The sequence below is a fragment of the Conger conger genome, chromosome 16 (genome assembly GCF_963514075.1).
Source record: "Conger conger chromosome 16, fConCon1.1, whole genome shotgun sequence".
NCBI lineage: Eukaryota > Metazoa > Chordata > Actinopteri > Anguilliformes > Congridae > Conger > Conger conger.
Genome location: NC_083775.1, coordinates 40,711,168 through 40,727,876, shown reverse-complemented (window position 1 = coordinate 40,727,876; position 16,709 = coordinate 40,711,168). Strand labels below are relative to the sequence as shown.

The following is a 16,709-nucleotide window of genomic DNA, read 5'->3' as shown; positions in this document are numbered from 1 at the left end:
TTGAGCTGCAGTTGTAGTCAGGGCTTCAGTTGTAGTGGGGGCTTCTGTTGTTGTGGGGGCTGGAGTTGTCGTCAGTGCTTCAGATGTTGTGGGGGCTGCAGTTGTTGTTTGAGCTGCAGTTGTAGTCAGGGCTTCAGTTGTAGTCGGGGCTTCAGTTGTAGTCGTAGCTGCAGTTGTAGTGGGGGCTTCTGTTGTTGTGGGTACTGCAGTTGTAGTCAGGGCTTCAGTTGTTGTGGGGGCTGCAGTTGTTGTTGGTACTGCAGTTGTAGTCAGGGCTTCAGTTGTAGTCAGGGCTTCAGTTGTTGTGGGGGCTGCAGTTGTAGTCAGGGCTTCAGTTGTAGTGGGGGCATCAGTTGTTGTGGGTACTGCAGTTGTAGTCAGGGCTTCAGTTGTTGTGGGGGCTGCATTTGTAGTCAGGGCTTCAGTTGTAGTGGGGGCTTCTGTTGTTGTGGGGGCTGCAGTTGTAGTGGGGGCTTCTGTTGTTGTGGGGGCTGCAGTTGTTGTGGGTAATGCAGTTGTAGTCAAGGCTTCAGTTGTTGTGGGGGCTGCAGTTGTAGTCAGGGCTTCAGTTGTTGTGGGGGCTGCAGTTGTAGACAGGGCTTCAGTTGTTGTGGGGGCTGCAGTTGTAGTCAGGGCTTCAGTTGTTGTGGGGGCTGTAGTTGTTGTTTGAGCTGCAGTTGTAGTCAGGGCTTCAGTTGTAGTCAGGGCTGCAGTTGTAGTGGGGTCTTCTGTTGTTGTGGGGGCTGCAGTTGTTGTGGGTACTGCAGTTGTAGTGGGGGCTTCAGTTGTTGTGGGTACTGCAGTTGTAGTCAGGGCTTCAGTTGTTGTGGGGGCTGCAGTTGTAGTCAGGGCTTCAGTTGTAGTGGGGGCATCAGTTGTTGTGGGTACTGCAGTTGTAGTCAGGGCTTCAGTTGTTGTGGGGGCTGCAGTTGTAGTCAGGGCTTCAGTTGTTGTGGGGGCTGCAGTTGTAGTCCGGGCTTCAGTTGTAGTGGGGGCTTCTGTTGTTGTGGGAGCTGCAGTTGTAGTCAATGCTTCAGTTGTTGTGGGGGCTGCAGTTGTAGTCAGGGCTTCAGTTGTAGTGGGGGCATCAGTTGTTGTGGGTACTGCAGTTGTAGTCAGGGCTTCAGTTGTTGTGGGGGCTGCAGTTGTTGTTTGAGCTGCAGTTGTAGTCAGGGCTTCAGTTGTAGTGGGGGCTTCTGTTGTTGTGGGGGCTGGAGTTGTCGTCAGTGCTTCAGATGTTGTGGGGGCTGCAGTTGTTGTTTGAGCTGCAGTTGTAGTCAGGGCTTCAGTTGTAGTCGGGGCTTCAGTTGTAGTCGTAGCTGCAGTTGTAGTGGGGGCTTCTGTTGTTGTGGGTACTGCAGTTGTAGTCAGGGCTTCAGTTGTTGTGGGGGCTGCAGTTGTTGTTGGTACTGCAGTTGTAGTCAGGGCTTCAGTTGTAGTCAGGGCTTCAGTTGTTGTGGGGGCTGCAGTTGTAGTCAGGGCTTCAGTTGTAGTGGGGGCATCAGTTGTTGTGGGTACTGCAGTTGTAGTCAGGGCTTCAGTTGTTGTGGGGGCTGCATTTGTAGTCAGGGCTTCAGTTGTAGTGGGGGCTTCTGTTGTTGTGGGGGCTGCAGTTGTAGTGGGGGCTTCTGTTGTTGTGGGGGCTGCAGTTGTTGTGGGTAATGCAGTTGTAGTCAAGGCTTCAGTTGTTGTGGGGGCTGCAGTTGTAGTCAGGGCTTCAGTTGTTGTGGGGGCTGCAGTTGTAGACAGGACTTCAGTTGTTGTGGGGGCTGCAGTTGTAGTCAGGGCTTCAGTTGTTGTGGGGGCTGTAGTTGTTGTTTGAGCTGCAGTTGTAGTCAGGGCTTCAGTTGTAGTCAGGGCTGCAGTTGTAGTGGGGTCTTCAGTTGTTGTGGGGGCTGCAGTTGTTGTGGGTACTGCAGTTGTAGTGGGGGCTTCAGTTGTTGTGGGTACTGCAGTTGTAGTCAGGGCTTCAGTTGTTGTGGGGGCTGCAGTTGTAGTCAGGGCTTCAGTTGTAGTGGGGGCATCAGTTGTTGTGGGTACTGCAGTTGTAGTCAGGGCTTCAGTTGTTGTGGGGGCTGCAGTTGTAGTCAGGGCTTCAGTTGTAGTGGGGGCTTCTGTTGTTGTGGGGGCTGCAGTTGTAGTGGGGGCTTCTGTTGTTGTGGGGGCTGCAGTTGTTGTGGGTAATGCAGTTGTAGTCAAGGCTTCAGTTGTTGTGGGGGCTGCAGTTGTAATCAGGGCTTCAGTTGTAGTGGGGGCATCAGTTGTTGTGGGTACTGCAGTTGTTGTGGGTACTGCAGTTGTAGTCAGCGCTTCAGTTGTAGTCGGGGCTGCAGTTGTAGTCCGGGCTTCAGTTGTTGTGGGGGCTGCAGTTGTAGTCAGGGCTTCAGTTGTTGTGGGGGCTGCAGTTGTAATGGGGGCATCAGTTGTTGTGGGGGCTGCAGTTGTTGTGGGTACTGCAGTTGTAGTCAGGGCTTCAGTTGTTGTTTGAGCTGCAGTTGTAGTCAGGGCTTCAGTTGTAGTCAGGGCTGCAGTTGTTGTGGGGGCTGCAGTTGTTGTGGGTACTGCAGTTGTAGTCAGGGCTTCAGTTGTTGTGGGTACTGCAGTTGTAGTCAGGGCTTCAGTTGTTGTGGGGGCTGCAGTTGTAGTCAGGGCTTCAGTTGTTGTGGGGGCTGCAGCTGTAGTCAGGGCTTCAGTTGTTGTGGGGGCTGCAGTTGTAGTCAGGACTTCAGTTGTTGTGGGGGCTGCAGTTGTCGTTTGAGCTGCAGTTGTAGTTGGATCTGCAGTTGTACTGGGGGTTGAAGTTGTTGTGGGGTCTGTCGTTGTAGTGGGGGCTGCAGTTGTAGTCGGGGCTTCAGTTGTTGTTGTGGCTGCAGCTCCTGTAATGGCTGGGTGATAAATCATTTCCTTTTTGTTGTTGTAATGCAAATGTTATTTTCATCATTCATCATTCATTCGTGATATATGGATTCACTTACCAATAAACAGCCACAATGCGACCAGGTTTTTTCCTTTCATCTTTAATATATCTTTTTTATCTAGAAAACAATCAATGTTGTCATCAGTTTAGCATCATCTCAAAGATTAGATGTCTTTTTACCTGTTACCTTCAACATTACAGCACTTTGTCATTCAGTTATGGATCCTTTTGTCACTATGAATTAGAGCAAATGAGTCAGTCCATGAATGAGTGTCTGGAAACAACTCATTTCCTCCGTGCAAACTAACACTTAACACGTTCACCATATCAATAGACTATATGAACTAAGCTGTGGATATTTGCTTTCATACTAAAGGCATTCAATCACCACTTCTTCCAAAATTCATGAATACCTCTCTCAGTCAGTGTGCACTACCAGCAAGAGTCTACAGCAAATTTTGCAGACATTTAGATCAGTTCAGTTCAAAACCCAATAAAATTCACATCACTGTGGATGGAAATACGCATTTTGACAGAAAAATAAAACTATATGCTTGAAATATGTAAGACAGGTCTATACAAAAATGTGGTCATACTTGCTTTGAAATGTGCATGTATATAGGGAAAATATAGATGTAGTTGTCACTGAAGAGATTTTTTACTGCTGTACATGTACTGCTGAAACATCTGGCTGTCATTTCAGTGAACAACCTACCTAGGTCTTTTTTGTTTGTGCCCCTTTACCACATATACAAAAGGGGTCACCTTTGGATTGGCATTTGCATTCTTTAGCCTTGGTGGAGAAAATGGATGCAGCCAGAGGTAGAGGAAGAAGATGTCGTGGAAGAGCAAGAACAGTTGTGTCTGATGAAATCAGAGCCACAGTCATTGATCATGTGGTAAATCATGGTCTGTCCCTGAGGGAAGCAGGTTCGAGGGTTCAACCAAACTTGCCTAGATCCACTGTGGCTTCAATAGTGAGGATTTTCAGGCAAACCAGCAGGTACTATACAGTATTTACAGCATTCTGACTGAAGGAGTTAAATTGATGTGTATATTGCAGCAGTACTGTGATTTGAGGAGTCTCCAGAAAAAGCAGATGTATCAGTGCGCATTTGTCTTTAACTCACTACAGGACCCAGCGGTTACCTCACACAGTCACACAGGGGGAAGGGGAAGAATGTTCACGCCTCAACAGGAGGATGCAATGGTTGGGATGGTCATTGCCAACAGCAGCATCAGGCTAAGATAAATATGCAACAACATAATTGCAGACAAGGACATATTTCCAAACATTGACAGTGTAAGCACTACAACCATTTCAAGAGTGCTACAGAAACATCAGATCAGGATGAAACAGTTGTACCCTGTCCCCTTTGACTGGAACTCTGAGCGTGTCAAGGAACTCAGGTACCAATATGAAGTTTATGAAGCTATATATGAAGGTTTATGACCACCACCCACAGGAACAGATGTCACTTCTAGATGCAATGGCTACTCACACGTCACCCCCCTGCTTACTTCCCTCCACTGGCTGCCTGTCATGGCTCGCATCAAATTCAAAACATTGGTGCTAGCCTTCCAAGCAGTTAAAGGGTCTTCCCCAGCTTATCTGCAAAAAATCATCAGACCCTACACCCCTGCCAGACCTCTTCGTTCAGCCTCCACAGGCCGCTTGGCACCTCCCCCTCTCAGAACCTCCACCTCACGCTCACGACTACTGTCTGTTCTGGCTCCACGGTGGTGGAACGAACTCCCCGTTGAGGTCAGAACTATAGAATCCCTCCCCACCTTCAAGCGCAAGCTGAAGACACACCTCTTCAAACAGCACCTCTCCCCATCCCTCCCTACCTCCCTGTGAACCTTAATTGTTGTCTCTGTGACTTGTGTATCAGTATTTTAGTTGGCTAGGTAAGCAGTGTTTGGATAGTTAAGTTTGGTGACTTTAGGAGTACTGGCCCTAACACGAGAACACACAAAACAGGCTTAATCTTAATTTCAGGACGCTAATACCGAGGCCAGAATACCTGAAACAACATTACGCCCCTAACTCCACAAAACAGGATTATTTATACACTGGCAAAAAAGTGCACACATACAGCCACATGGGTATCAAACACAGAAAACCCTTGCCATCAAGAGTCGCAGGGCTCTTCAACCAAGTGGGGCGAACTCCAAGCACCGTACGTGTAGCCTACAAGTCATTGCTTAGACCATCATTTATACGGCTGGCCTCTGTATATATGTTACATGCAGATTTATTGCTTTATTATAAGATTTGGGCATGTGTGAGAAAATACTTTTCCTTGCAGAATTCACCTCTTGTATGTGTAGGGGTGACCGGGGATGATTGTAACACTTTTTACTGTAACATGTACAAGTTCGTTCATGCAGATGAGTGTTTATACTAGAGCTCTCAAACTTTGATATTTATTTATTAACACGTGGTTGTCATTGCCTTCTAAGGCAACAACATAATTACCAAGGATTTAGCCCCCCGGGGACCAACTCCAGTTCTGAGGCCAGAGCCTTGGTCAAGCGCAACGGCAGAAGTACACCAAGGGGCAGTTTAGACTCTCCAACTGATCTAACCTGCATGTCTTTGGACTGCGGAGGAAACCAGAGGACCTGGCAAAGGGAGAACATACAGGCTCCACATAGAGAGCTCAATCCCTCTTCTTGCAGTGAGATGATGGTGCTTCCCACTGTGCCACTGTGCCACCCCACCAATATGCGCTACCCTATAACTGTCTGCTATAAACACCAGTCATTTAGACACTACAATATCACAGATTGAGTGACTTAATGTCAAATACTAGAGTTCCACTGTAACAGGAACAGAAAATGTGCTTAAATCAGACCCACACGATGAGAACTTTAACGATAATTATGTCTGAACAGGTCCAAGGTACAGTGCATCCTTTGCAAATGAAAAATAAAGACTTTTATTCATAAACATGAAATATTTTATATTAACATTTGAAAACTAAATCCGTTTTGCAAAAGTAAATGTCTTCTTTTATAATGTCACCCTTTTCAAAGCGATATTTTTCAATAAAAATAAAAATAAAACTTTCTAGTATTTAAATGAAAAGCAGCTTTATTTCTAAAAATCTCTTTCCAAACCAACGTGCATTGTTTGTGTGTGTGTGTGTATGTGTGTGTAGCTGACTACCCATGTACATACAAGAGTGATTTAGTGTCTCCAGAGACATCTTGGTCTGTTTTTGTCTTCCATTGCCTCGGCATGATGAGAAATAAAACAATTCCAAAAACAATGAGTTTCATTCAGAGTTAAGTTTTACAACCATTGCCAACCTGGCCAGCCATTACATAACCAGCTATTTCGGCACATGGGTTTGAAGCTAGCATGAATTTGAAATATCACATTTGACAAGAGAACCTGCTTATTACAGCAATGGAAGTTAAACCATTTTACCAACACTATTGTGATGGCTAAACAAAAAATAGATGAGATGGATTATTAGGGCCCAAGCACTGTAGGGTGTGAAGGACCCAATTGTTATTGGAAGGATGTTTTTTTTTTTTCTTCAGGAAAATGTGCATTTTTGAGGGGCTTCCTATGCGTGAAAACTCACAAAATTTTGAACACACATCAGAACTGGCGGACAGGATGTGGCTGTAATTTCATTCTAGATCATCTGACCTGGCTGATATTTTACACCTATGTTCGTTGTTGGACTGTAATCACATCCATATACCAAAAACGGCTCAATGTGTGGCTGAAAATTTAGAAATATGTTTATTATTGGAGTGTAATAAAGTCCAATGATCAAATTACCACAATTCATCCCTTTTTGGTCAAACTGATGCTGTTACAACTAACCCAATGTTTCAACCATCCCTGGTCTCCCCTACACATAAAATAAATGTTATAGGACTAGTTTTTCTGAGATATATTAGCAACCCAAATTGCACAGAATAAGATATTCATGAAAGACAAACTGGGAAAATGATATAAACATCTGGAGAAGCTGTTCTCTCTGGAATGGTGGTCTGTCTCTTCCTACATTTTTACAGAATCATATGTAGCAAAAAAAATGCTCAAGAAACAGCTTAGCGCAATATGACCTCATTTCGATGAAGAATAACCATTTACCAAATCTGTACATTCAGGAGTCACTCAGTACATCCAAAGAAAAATACTCAAATTTCCAACAGAACAGAAAGCGCATATTTTCTGCTCAATAAAAGGCTTGCATTATAACAACAAACAAATATTAAAATATATTTACACTTACTTTGTCATGGGATGCTTTTCAGGCCCACAAATATTATTCAGTGGCAGCTTGGGGTCTATGTGGTTTTTCAGCTGAAATTATTGTAAAGCTGAAGTATATACTTTGTTCCTCTACACCTTCTGCTATGCTTATGCAATACCTGCCTTAGTCCTGCCGAATTTATAACATGACAGAAGACGTCAGACTACCAGAACTGGCTCTAATTAATAATCGGTCTTCCTGAATTTGGTTGCCACACCCTGTGACCTTTATGGAGGATAATCACACAACATTTTAGAACATTAAAAATGCCAAATGCATGAGTTTACGGAGATAGATAGTTACCATTGCATCTATCTTAGCTCATGTATGAGTCGCTTATACCCTCTACTTATGGAGGAAGGAATATTTGCATTTACATTTAGGTATTTAGGACTTGCTCCTATCTAGAGAAATATATGCAGGTAAAGTATTTTGTCTTATTTACTGAATCAATTTTAGCAACTTCTTAACCGGCACATTAATACAGCCGATCCTAAATATAAAATCTGCATTCTTTGTTACAAATCCATCTTCCTTACACATTGCATTACATTGCCACACAGACACTGTTGACTGTTGACTTTCCCCACATTTTATTCTTAAACAACAATGCTGAAAGATACCCTTGCCATGATATCTTCCCTTGGATAACATGAAGATTTAAATAACATCGGTAGACTTTTATTAGCAATATTGTTGAAAGGTTTATTTCAAAACTTTACAAAAGACCACAAAGAGTATTGATGTCCATGCCTGCCCTCATAGAAGGGTGCTTTGGGGGTGTAAGTATGATTAATATCACATTTAATACAACACAGTTCTGTACAAAAATAAAAGTATTGCTGTTGTTGGCTATTTTAATATGCAACCCATTCCACAGTTCACAAACACACACAAATGCATCATTAAGTCTGTCACAGCATTGGCCTGATTGCAATTTGCCTTGAGGCAGAAAGAAAAAAAAGAATCCTTGCACTGGAGATATTTTTAGCAAGAAGTTGTCAGACAAAATAATTGTAGGCGTAGACTACCACTTCTCTCTTTATTTGTTCTGTTTATTTGGTTTCATACATAAAATGTAGCATTAATCAAAACAATTACAAATCATTATAAAGACAAGACATTGTAAATGAAAAGAATCCTGAAAAAATCTGACTCACTCAAAATGACTTTACTGAGGTTTGACAAAAAGACAAAAAGACTATAAAGTGTCTGACCACCAAACCCTATCAATGACTTACTGACTTAAGTCCATTTATTAAGTTGTTTAACAACATATTCGCTGGTTTTAACAACGCACTGTGTCGTTTGAATGACTTAAGTGATTAAAACGATTATATATTTTAATAGAAAATAAAAAAATGCCAGGCCATTTATACATTGCAATTTACAAATGCTGCACTGTATAAAAGGATGAAACTGGAAACACTGCAACTAATCATACAACATTAAACATCCCGAAAGTAAAATAAATCCACTTTCACTATTTTTTTTTATATATTGTTTTTGTCTAATTTAGTACAATAATAAAGATAAAGTACAGGGGTGGGTTTCCTGACAGCGTTGGATTTTAAAATGAACGAGTGCGTCCATGAGGTTCCTCAGCAACGGACGTTCTCTCTTTACATCTTTACGACTGCCCCTGCCATCAGTGCATTTTCAGTGCTTTTCAAAGCCTTTATTAAACCCGGATAGGTCCGTACCAAAGCGGGACAGTTCTATCTTTCATTTTACCCGAGTCCCTTTTTGGCACAGTCCTACTCTGGTTAAATGAAGGAGATAAACTTTTTCTTTGTCATAGGGGCACCAGAGTATGTATGGCTCCCATTTTAATGAACCTTAGATGAAGAATAGTTATGGTCTTCCGTGCGACTAGAGTGCCCCTCTGGTAGAGGTATAAGGTATAAGATTTATAAGGTACTTGGGGCAAAAACTAAATGTGTGCTTTCCACCATAGGGGCACCCTAGTAGCACATGCCCCTATGACAAAGAAAACAAACACCAAGTGTCTTGTGGCCTTTAGCGCTAAACGAACCAACGTTGGTTTCCCAACCTCCACAAACAGCACTGAAGAAGAAGAGCAGCTGCCTGACAACAAAGAGCTTACATAGAAACTGGAGAGGGTGGGTCCAGGCAGTGAAACACCCAGAACAATGTCTGCTGAGTGCAAAACCTGTCTGCCCATTGATTTCAATCTAAAAGTCCAAGCTGATTTCGCAACCAAAGAAAACCTAATCAGTCAAGTGTAACAATTTGCAAGGTACAACTGCCCACCCTATAGGTGTCATCTGTGAAGTGAATTAGTGGTTTACATTTGACCCTGATCGCAACATTTAGCCTAATCTCACGATGTTACTGTGACCTAGTCCACATATTTTTAAGCATCTGTGCTGGATTCTCTTTAGTGCAGATTTAGCCTATTCTCCACAATGTTGCTTGATCCCATTTACTGCAAAATTTATAGAGATAGAGATCCCATATTGTATGACAAACAACTTGTACACGTTCTTCACTATTATCAACTGTAATTTTAATTCTAGGATATATGGGTTTAACATAAACAGGCTGAGAATGGGCCGAGTGCAATGTTACTTTCATCCGAGCAGGACAAAAGTAACACAGCAGGGGATGGAAAGTAACTGTAAACTAGGGGTGTGCAATGTGTGTCGTATCTCTGTTTTTCGGGTTTGTAATTCTCTTTACTTCCAACACATGTACTATTTGACATAATTTCATGTTTGTATCGATTCAATACATGCTATAGGTTCGAAATCCATGAAAATTAAATGTGCATAAACATTGAAATATTGTGCAACCAATAAAATGGTTTGCAATACAAGATTAATTGGACTGAAATTAATTATTTGGGCTTAATAGCACACTAACTACACTAGATTCTTGAATATAATGTGATCTGTGCAATAATAACGACGCACACATTTGGCAAAATATTTTTTTGATTTTTTTTTTTTGTTGTTTTCATAGTGTGTGGGTGTGGGCATGATGAATCCACCCAGGAATGTGAAAGGAATTCCGCTGTTGCATAAATTGTTGTACACTATGACGGAGGAGTGGAGAAGGGTGGAGTTGAACCTGTTTTGTTTGTCTACTTCGGAAATGGGACAGTGGAGGGAGGGAGTCCACAAAGATCGGATCCGGGGGCACGGAGTGGAGGAGGGTGGTAGTGGAGTGGATGAGTGTGCACTTGTAAAGTGGATGTCTCGGGAACGATACTTCTGGTATACTCCTCCCTATTGAATAGAGTGCCGAAAGCTAAATATAAGCAAATAATGTTGCATTCAAGTTTCAAAGTATGTGTTTCTTTATTTAAATATATTGCTATATGCTGAATACGATGGGATTGTTATGTTCCTGTGTTCTGTCCTGTGTTAGTTCATCATCATATTATCATTATTCTTGTAATTTATTATTTTTCATATTTATGTTTGGTTCTGTTTATGTTCATTAGTCTTTGCACTCGTCTTCCCCTGTGACATCTGAGTCTGAATGTTTACTAGCCCAGTCACTAACCTGTCTGCTTGCCCCACTATTCGGGTGTTTACGGTAGTTCCGGGGTTCAACCTTCCTTCCAATCTAGCATTCCTTACTTCCTGCTTTCTCTCATTTTTTTCTTTATCTTTTTTTCTTAAATAGCACTAATATACTAATCCCAACTGACATAGAAGTTGTACATTAGTACAGTACTCTGAAATGACTGCAAATATCTAGCCAGCTCTTGAGACATTCGCATAACGGCCGATGTGACATGTTCAGGACTGTTCAGAAGAGTACAGGATTCCTATAGCGATCAAGTCAAAATTATAAATAAGACATCTACCAAAGGTAGATAACTAATCAAAATTATTATTCTAAAGGGAGTCAGATAACGAAGGTGAATGTATTGGCCCTATTGTGGAGATTCTTGGTCAGCCCGGACCAGGAGAGAACGGAAGGCAGAGTGGTACTACTGTCTTTGTATCATGGTTATTTATTGGCTGATCTAGACTCTCCGCATAGCGGCCACGAATAAACATTGAACAAAAAGTTCATAAATTTGTGTTTGGTAGATTATTTCTCTGTTGTGACAATGCTTCTTGGCAATACATTTTATACCCTTGGAAAGCCTGTTTATTTCCCTTTTAAATGGTGCCCCATTTGTAAGGAACATGCATTTGTGGGATGAGCAGCACAGCTGAGTATGTGGGTTGCGCTCATGAAAGATTTGCCAAATCTTCTCTGCCAATGCCAAACAGCTTATTCTGCTGTTGATATTGACTCTTGTTTTGAGCTTCCGGTAACTCCAGGTGCTGACAATCAGGTGCCAATCAGCACCTGGCAGCACCTGTGAGCATGAGCCCTGCTGCAGTGGTCAATTGGTGTCTGCTCCAAGAATCGGCAAGTCACATTCGTCTGATCTCGATAAGGCTCGTGCAATAGTGCAACTTCAAGCTGGTGTTCCACAAAAGCAAGTTGCGGCATCATTTGGAGTGAGCCCTAGTACCATCTCCAAACTGAAGGCCAAGTTCCATGAAACGCGGATGTTAGAGAAAGACGTCCCAAGATGACGACACTCCAAGGTTTGCAGGACGATATGGCAAACGGCTTTCGGCCCAGACAATCCGGAACAGACTGCACGCAGCCAATCTCCGGGCTCATAGGCCTGCCACGAGGCAGTGTGATGGTGTGGGGCAGCATCTCCATCACTGGAAAAACGAGGCTTGTCATCATTGGAGGCAATCTCAATGCAGAGAGATATCAAGATGAGTTTCTGCAACCAGTGGCAATCCCATATCTCCACAGTCTGGGACTGAACTCCATCCTCCAAGATGACAATGCTCGCCACCACAGAGCGGGGTTTATCAGAGACTACCTCCAGAATTTGTGTGATGAGAGAATGGAATGGGCTGCCAACAGTCCTGACCTCAACTCAATTGAACACTTGTGGGATCAGCTGGGGCGTGCTGTTCGTGCTAGAGTGACCAACACAACCACGTTGACTGACTTGTGACAAATCCTGGATGAGTGGAATGCCATCCCACAGCAGTGTGTGACAAGGCTGGTGACCAGCATGAGGAGGAGGTGCCAGGCCGTTGTGGCTGTGTATGGTTCTTCCACACGCTACTGAGGCTCCTGACTGTTTGTTAAATGAATAGATTTAAATTCTTCCTTGTTACTGATAGACTTCAATCATCCAATCCACCAAACAACACCAAACAAGAGTCAATAGCAACAGCAGAATAAGCTGTTTGGCATTGGCATAGAAGATTTGGCAAATTTTACATGAGCGCTACCCACATACTCAGCTGTGCTGCTCATCCCACAAATGCATGTTCCTTACAAATGGGGCACCATTTATTTTCCAACACTATAAAATGCATTGCCAAGAAGCACTGTTACAACAGAGAAATAATCTACCAAACACAAATTTTGATGTTTATTTAACCCTACTAATATTCTTTCAGCAACACGAGAAGGACAAGCATGCAGACACCTTCAGCCCGCGCTAAATTCCGTCGTTGGGTTAGGTGTTAGGGGTAGGAGGGACTGTGTAACATATTTTGATGGGTGTTGAGTGTGTTCAGTGAAAATAATGAAGACCACACAAGAATTAAAGCGCAAAACGGTGTATTATACAAAGTGCAAGTGCTATTTACAAGAATATTTAAAGAACAAAAAACACATTAAGGTCACAAGGCCAAGGGACACGGATGTTGCCAAATAAATGAAATAAACAAAACGAAATCAAGCTAGAAACAAAGATAGGCTGACTGACTTATCCAGCAACAAACAAAAGCCTATCTGACTACTGTAACATAACAAATTACACAGTTGGCAACAACCCCTTTCCTAATATGTCTAACACACAAATTCCACCTATATGCAGCAATCATGTATAGAGGCCTCAGTTTTACCTGCCCCAGGGCCTGGACTATACACAGACAAGCACACATACACACAAGTAGGGGAATAACTAGTTTGGAGCTGTAACACACACATACACAAATGGTAGGGAGAGGGAGATGAGATGAGATGAGAGCCCAGAGAGAGAGAGATATGAGAGAGATCAGTGGCAAACACACAGCTTTTATCCTGGGGAGGGGGGACCAGGATGATGATGATTAAACCAACAACAGCAGTGGACTAGTTGTAAGTGAAAAGCTTGCAATACACCATTGCCTTAATGTAACGTCACCTACAGATCAACAGCTAGTACATCCTGGCATGAGGCATGACATCTCCTCTGTTCATTCTCTTTCACTGCCTGCCACTGCATTAATTACATGGATAGCTATCATAACTAACAAACAAGGGGCAGCCTGTAGCGTAGTGGTTAAGGTGAATGACTGGGATACGCAAGATCGGTGGTTCTAATCCCGGTGTAGCCACAATAAAATCCACACAGCCGTTGGGCCCTTGAGCATGGCCCTTAACCCTGCATTGCTCCAGGGGAGGATTGTCTCCTGCTTAGTCTAATCAACTGTATGTCGCTCTGGATAAGAGCGTCTGCCAAATGCCACTAATGTAATGTAATGTAATGTAGCAAGATAGGCAGAGCTAACTAATAACTGGCTCTGAACATGCGGTAACATTTCCTATTTTGAACAGTAGAGTTAGCCAAACTTCATCTCCTATGGTTGGTTGGTCACATAGCTAGCTAGCAAACATATATTTAGCTAACATGTGTAGTCAGCGACTATTGAAATGATCTTGGATGGAGCCGTTATGTTATTTTTCTGTTGTTGTGCACCGGGGTGAAGGGTCCCCATAGGATCTAGGATCAGATTTCCCTCCCCAAATGCTAACTTTAACCATTAATAGATTAAAAAAAACAACTGACCCTCAATCAGAATGAAAAGAAGTCTGATTTCTTGTTTTTATCCTTGTTTTTTTAACACTTTCAGAAAACATAGACTTAAGTCAGAATTCAGCCCAGAATACACTGTTACCAAATGGTTCTGTCAATTATTTTGAATAAATACTCATAAACCAAATACTCAAATGTTGTGGACATTTGTTATACTATGTTAAGCAAGACTCTATTTTTATATATACTGTATGTATGTATGTATGTATGTATGTATGTATGCATGCATGTACGGTATATATATACACACACACACATACACAATATGGTCAAAAAGTATTTTGATAGTGAAAACGTTTTCGTTGTTCTTGCTGTGTACTCTTTTGAAGTGACACAACGACTGTGGTTAATCTGCAGGCGGTCAGCTTTAATGTGAGGTTATTTTCCTCCATATTGTTTACTAAAAGTAATCTGATGCTGATCTAGCATGAGTAGGTTAGTAAATAGACAAAGGAAATTGAAACAATTAGGGTGTGAGTGACAGAAAGGGAGAGAGAAAAAGCAGGAATGCAAGTGTTGAAGTTTGGCTTTTGGCAGTGCCTGTAAAGGAGTGACGGATACCTGTGGATGAGTTGTGGCCTTTTTAAAAGTGTGATGTTGAAAAGCATGAATGATAAGAAATGAGTCTTATAGCTAACCAAAACCAGTGAGAAGTTGTATTGGGCATACTGACGGTTTGTGCAGTGCACGCATGCGGGCGGGCAGTCTTGTCCATACTGACACGAGATACGTGGAATTTTATGTGGAACAGGGACTTAATAATTTAAAGGCAAAAGCCTCCTTTTAGAGGACCTGTAAATCACCGTGCAGAGGATCGTACATATCGCTTCCTATCCCTGGAAAGACCTTAGAACACTTGCTTTGACAAGCTACTATAACTCTATGTCTTGTGTGTGTCATATTTACTTTTTTTTAAACATTATTTTAAGGTTTGAGAATCTTGTGTAAATATATGCGTGATTACTGCAGGGTGTTTTTAATATTGTGAATTTCCCAAGGAAGAGAACAAATTGATTGGTTGTTCTCATATATAATAATGGTCATATATATATATATATATATATATATATATATATGTGTGTGTACTGTATGTGTATATATATATATATATATATATATATATATATATATATATATATATATAATAAATAATAATAATAAATATTGTGGATTTCCAAGGGGGGAGAACAAATTGGTTGTTCTCATACATAATTACAATATATATATATATATATATAATAAAAATATGAAAGAATATTGTGAATTTTCCAAGAGCTAGCACTAAGTGGTTGTTCTCAAATATAATAAAAATATATAATAAAAAAAATTGGTGCAAGAGAAACACATACAGTTCCATAGTTCCATTGCCAAAGGTTTATTTTCATTTTCATTTCTTATCTTTATTTATTTTTATTTTTATTTTTTTTTTTAAGGAAAAAAAAGGTTATTTTTCTTTTTTTCCTCTTTCCGGTTGTTTTTATTCAGTATTGGGGAAAAGCAAATGCAACGAAGAAAGATCTTGTGATGTTGACGGACTGCTCAGAAACATTAGATAAGATTGTGACTCCCCTGGACCTTATGTTCAAACATAAAAATAGAAAAAGAATAATATTAATTAATAAAAAATAAATTAAATAAATGTGTGGCCAGATAAGACTGGAACATTTAAACCTGATTGCTTGGAGAGTGTTGAGGCTGTGTTGATTGAGAAAGAAAAGAGCCCAGGCTGGGGGAATAAATATTTGATAAAAATATGTACCAACAACATTTTAATCAATGGAGAATTGAGGCATCAGGACAGGCTTGGCAGAGGGACTGAAGCTACCAGGAAGAAGCAGAGACGGGTGCCCGGGAAGGAGGAGCTTCCCAGTGACGCAGAACCAAGCTGCCCTGCCCTCATTGAGAAACCACCAGCTTATTCTGGAGCTTCCCCTGCTGGAGGAATGTACCCTGACATTGAGGAGGTCCAAATGATGGTAAGTCAAGTAAATCAATCTGACACTTCCATTACAGATGGAAGGAGACCTGCAGGTGGAAGGATGACTCAGCGTGAAGGGACTTATCAGGCCAGCTGAGCACCTCCTGTCCTCCCCACCAGAGGGACACCAGCAGCCCTTCCAGAATTCAACACCCCTCCATGCAAAGTGCCTGTTCATTACAGAGTGATGACCTACGCGACAGCCAGCTGTTTGGTGGAGGATCCATGGCCCATCAGGAACCTTGCCAGAAGCAAGAGCACCCCCTAAAGGTCGGAACCGGAAAATAGACTTTTATCCTATAGTACCAGACCCATCATATTCACCAAAATCCAACCTTCAACAACCCATTACACTGTCATAGACTTGTGCTCATCATTTTTCTTCATCCCCTTACATGAACAATGCCAAGCCCTTTTTGCCTTCACCTACAGAAGGCAGCAATAAACGTGTTCCAGGCTGCCACAAGGATACGTGGAATCACCAAGTGTGTTCAACCAAATTGTCTAACAAGATCTCTCCGATTTCGCTCCGTCCAATGGGTGCACACTCATTAAGTATGTAGATGATCTCCTACTCTGCAGCCCATCCAAAGAAGCATGTGAGGAAGACAGCAGAGCACTCCTTACATGTGTCACATGCTGTGGACTCCATGCTGTCCAGAGAAA

At 42.1% G+C, this 16,709-nt stretch overlaps 1 long non-coding RNA gene across 1 annotated transcript; it reads right to left on the bottom strand.

The window, feature by feature from the left end:
* Positions 1-2,171: 2,171 nt before the first annotated feature.
* Positions 2,172-7,300, bottom strand: LOC133115447 (uncharacterized). Its single transcript, XR_009705636.1, has 3 exons — positions 7,180-7,300; positions 2,976-3,035; positions 2,172-2,885 (listed from the first exon to the last, which is right to left on the bottom strand). It is a non-coding gene; the product is annotated as an uncharacterized LOC133115447 (long non-coding RNA).
* Between the last annotated feature and the right edge of the window lie 9,409 nt (positions 7,301-16,709).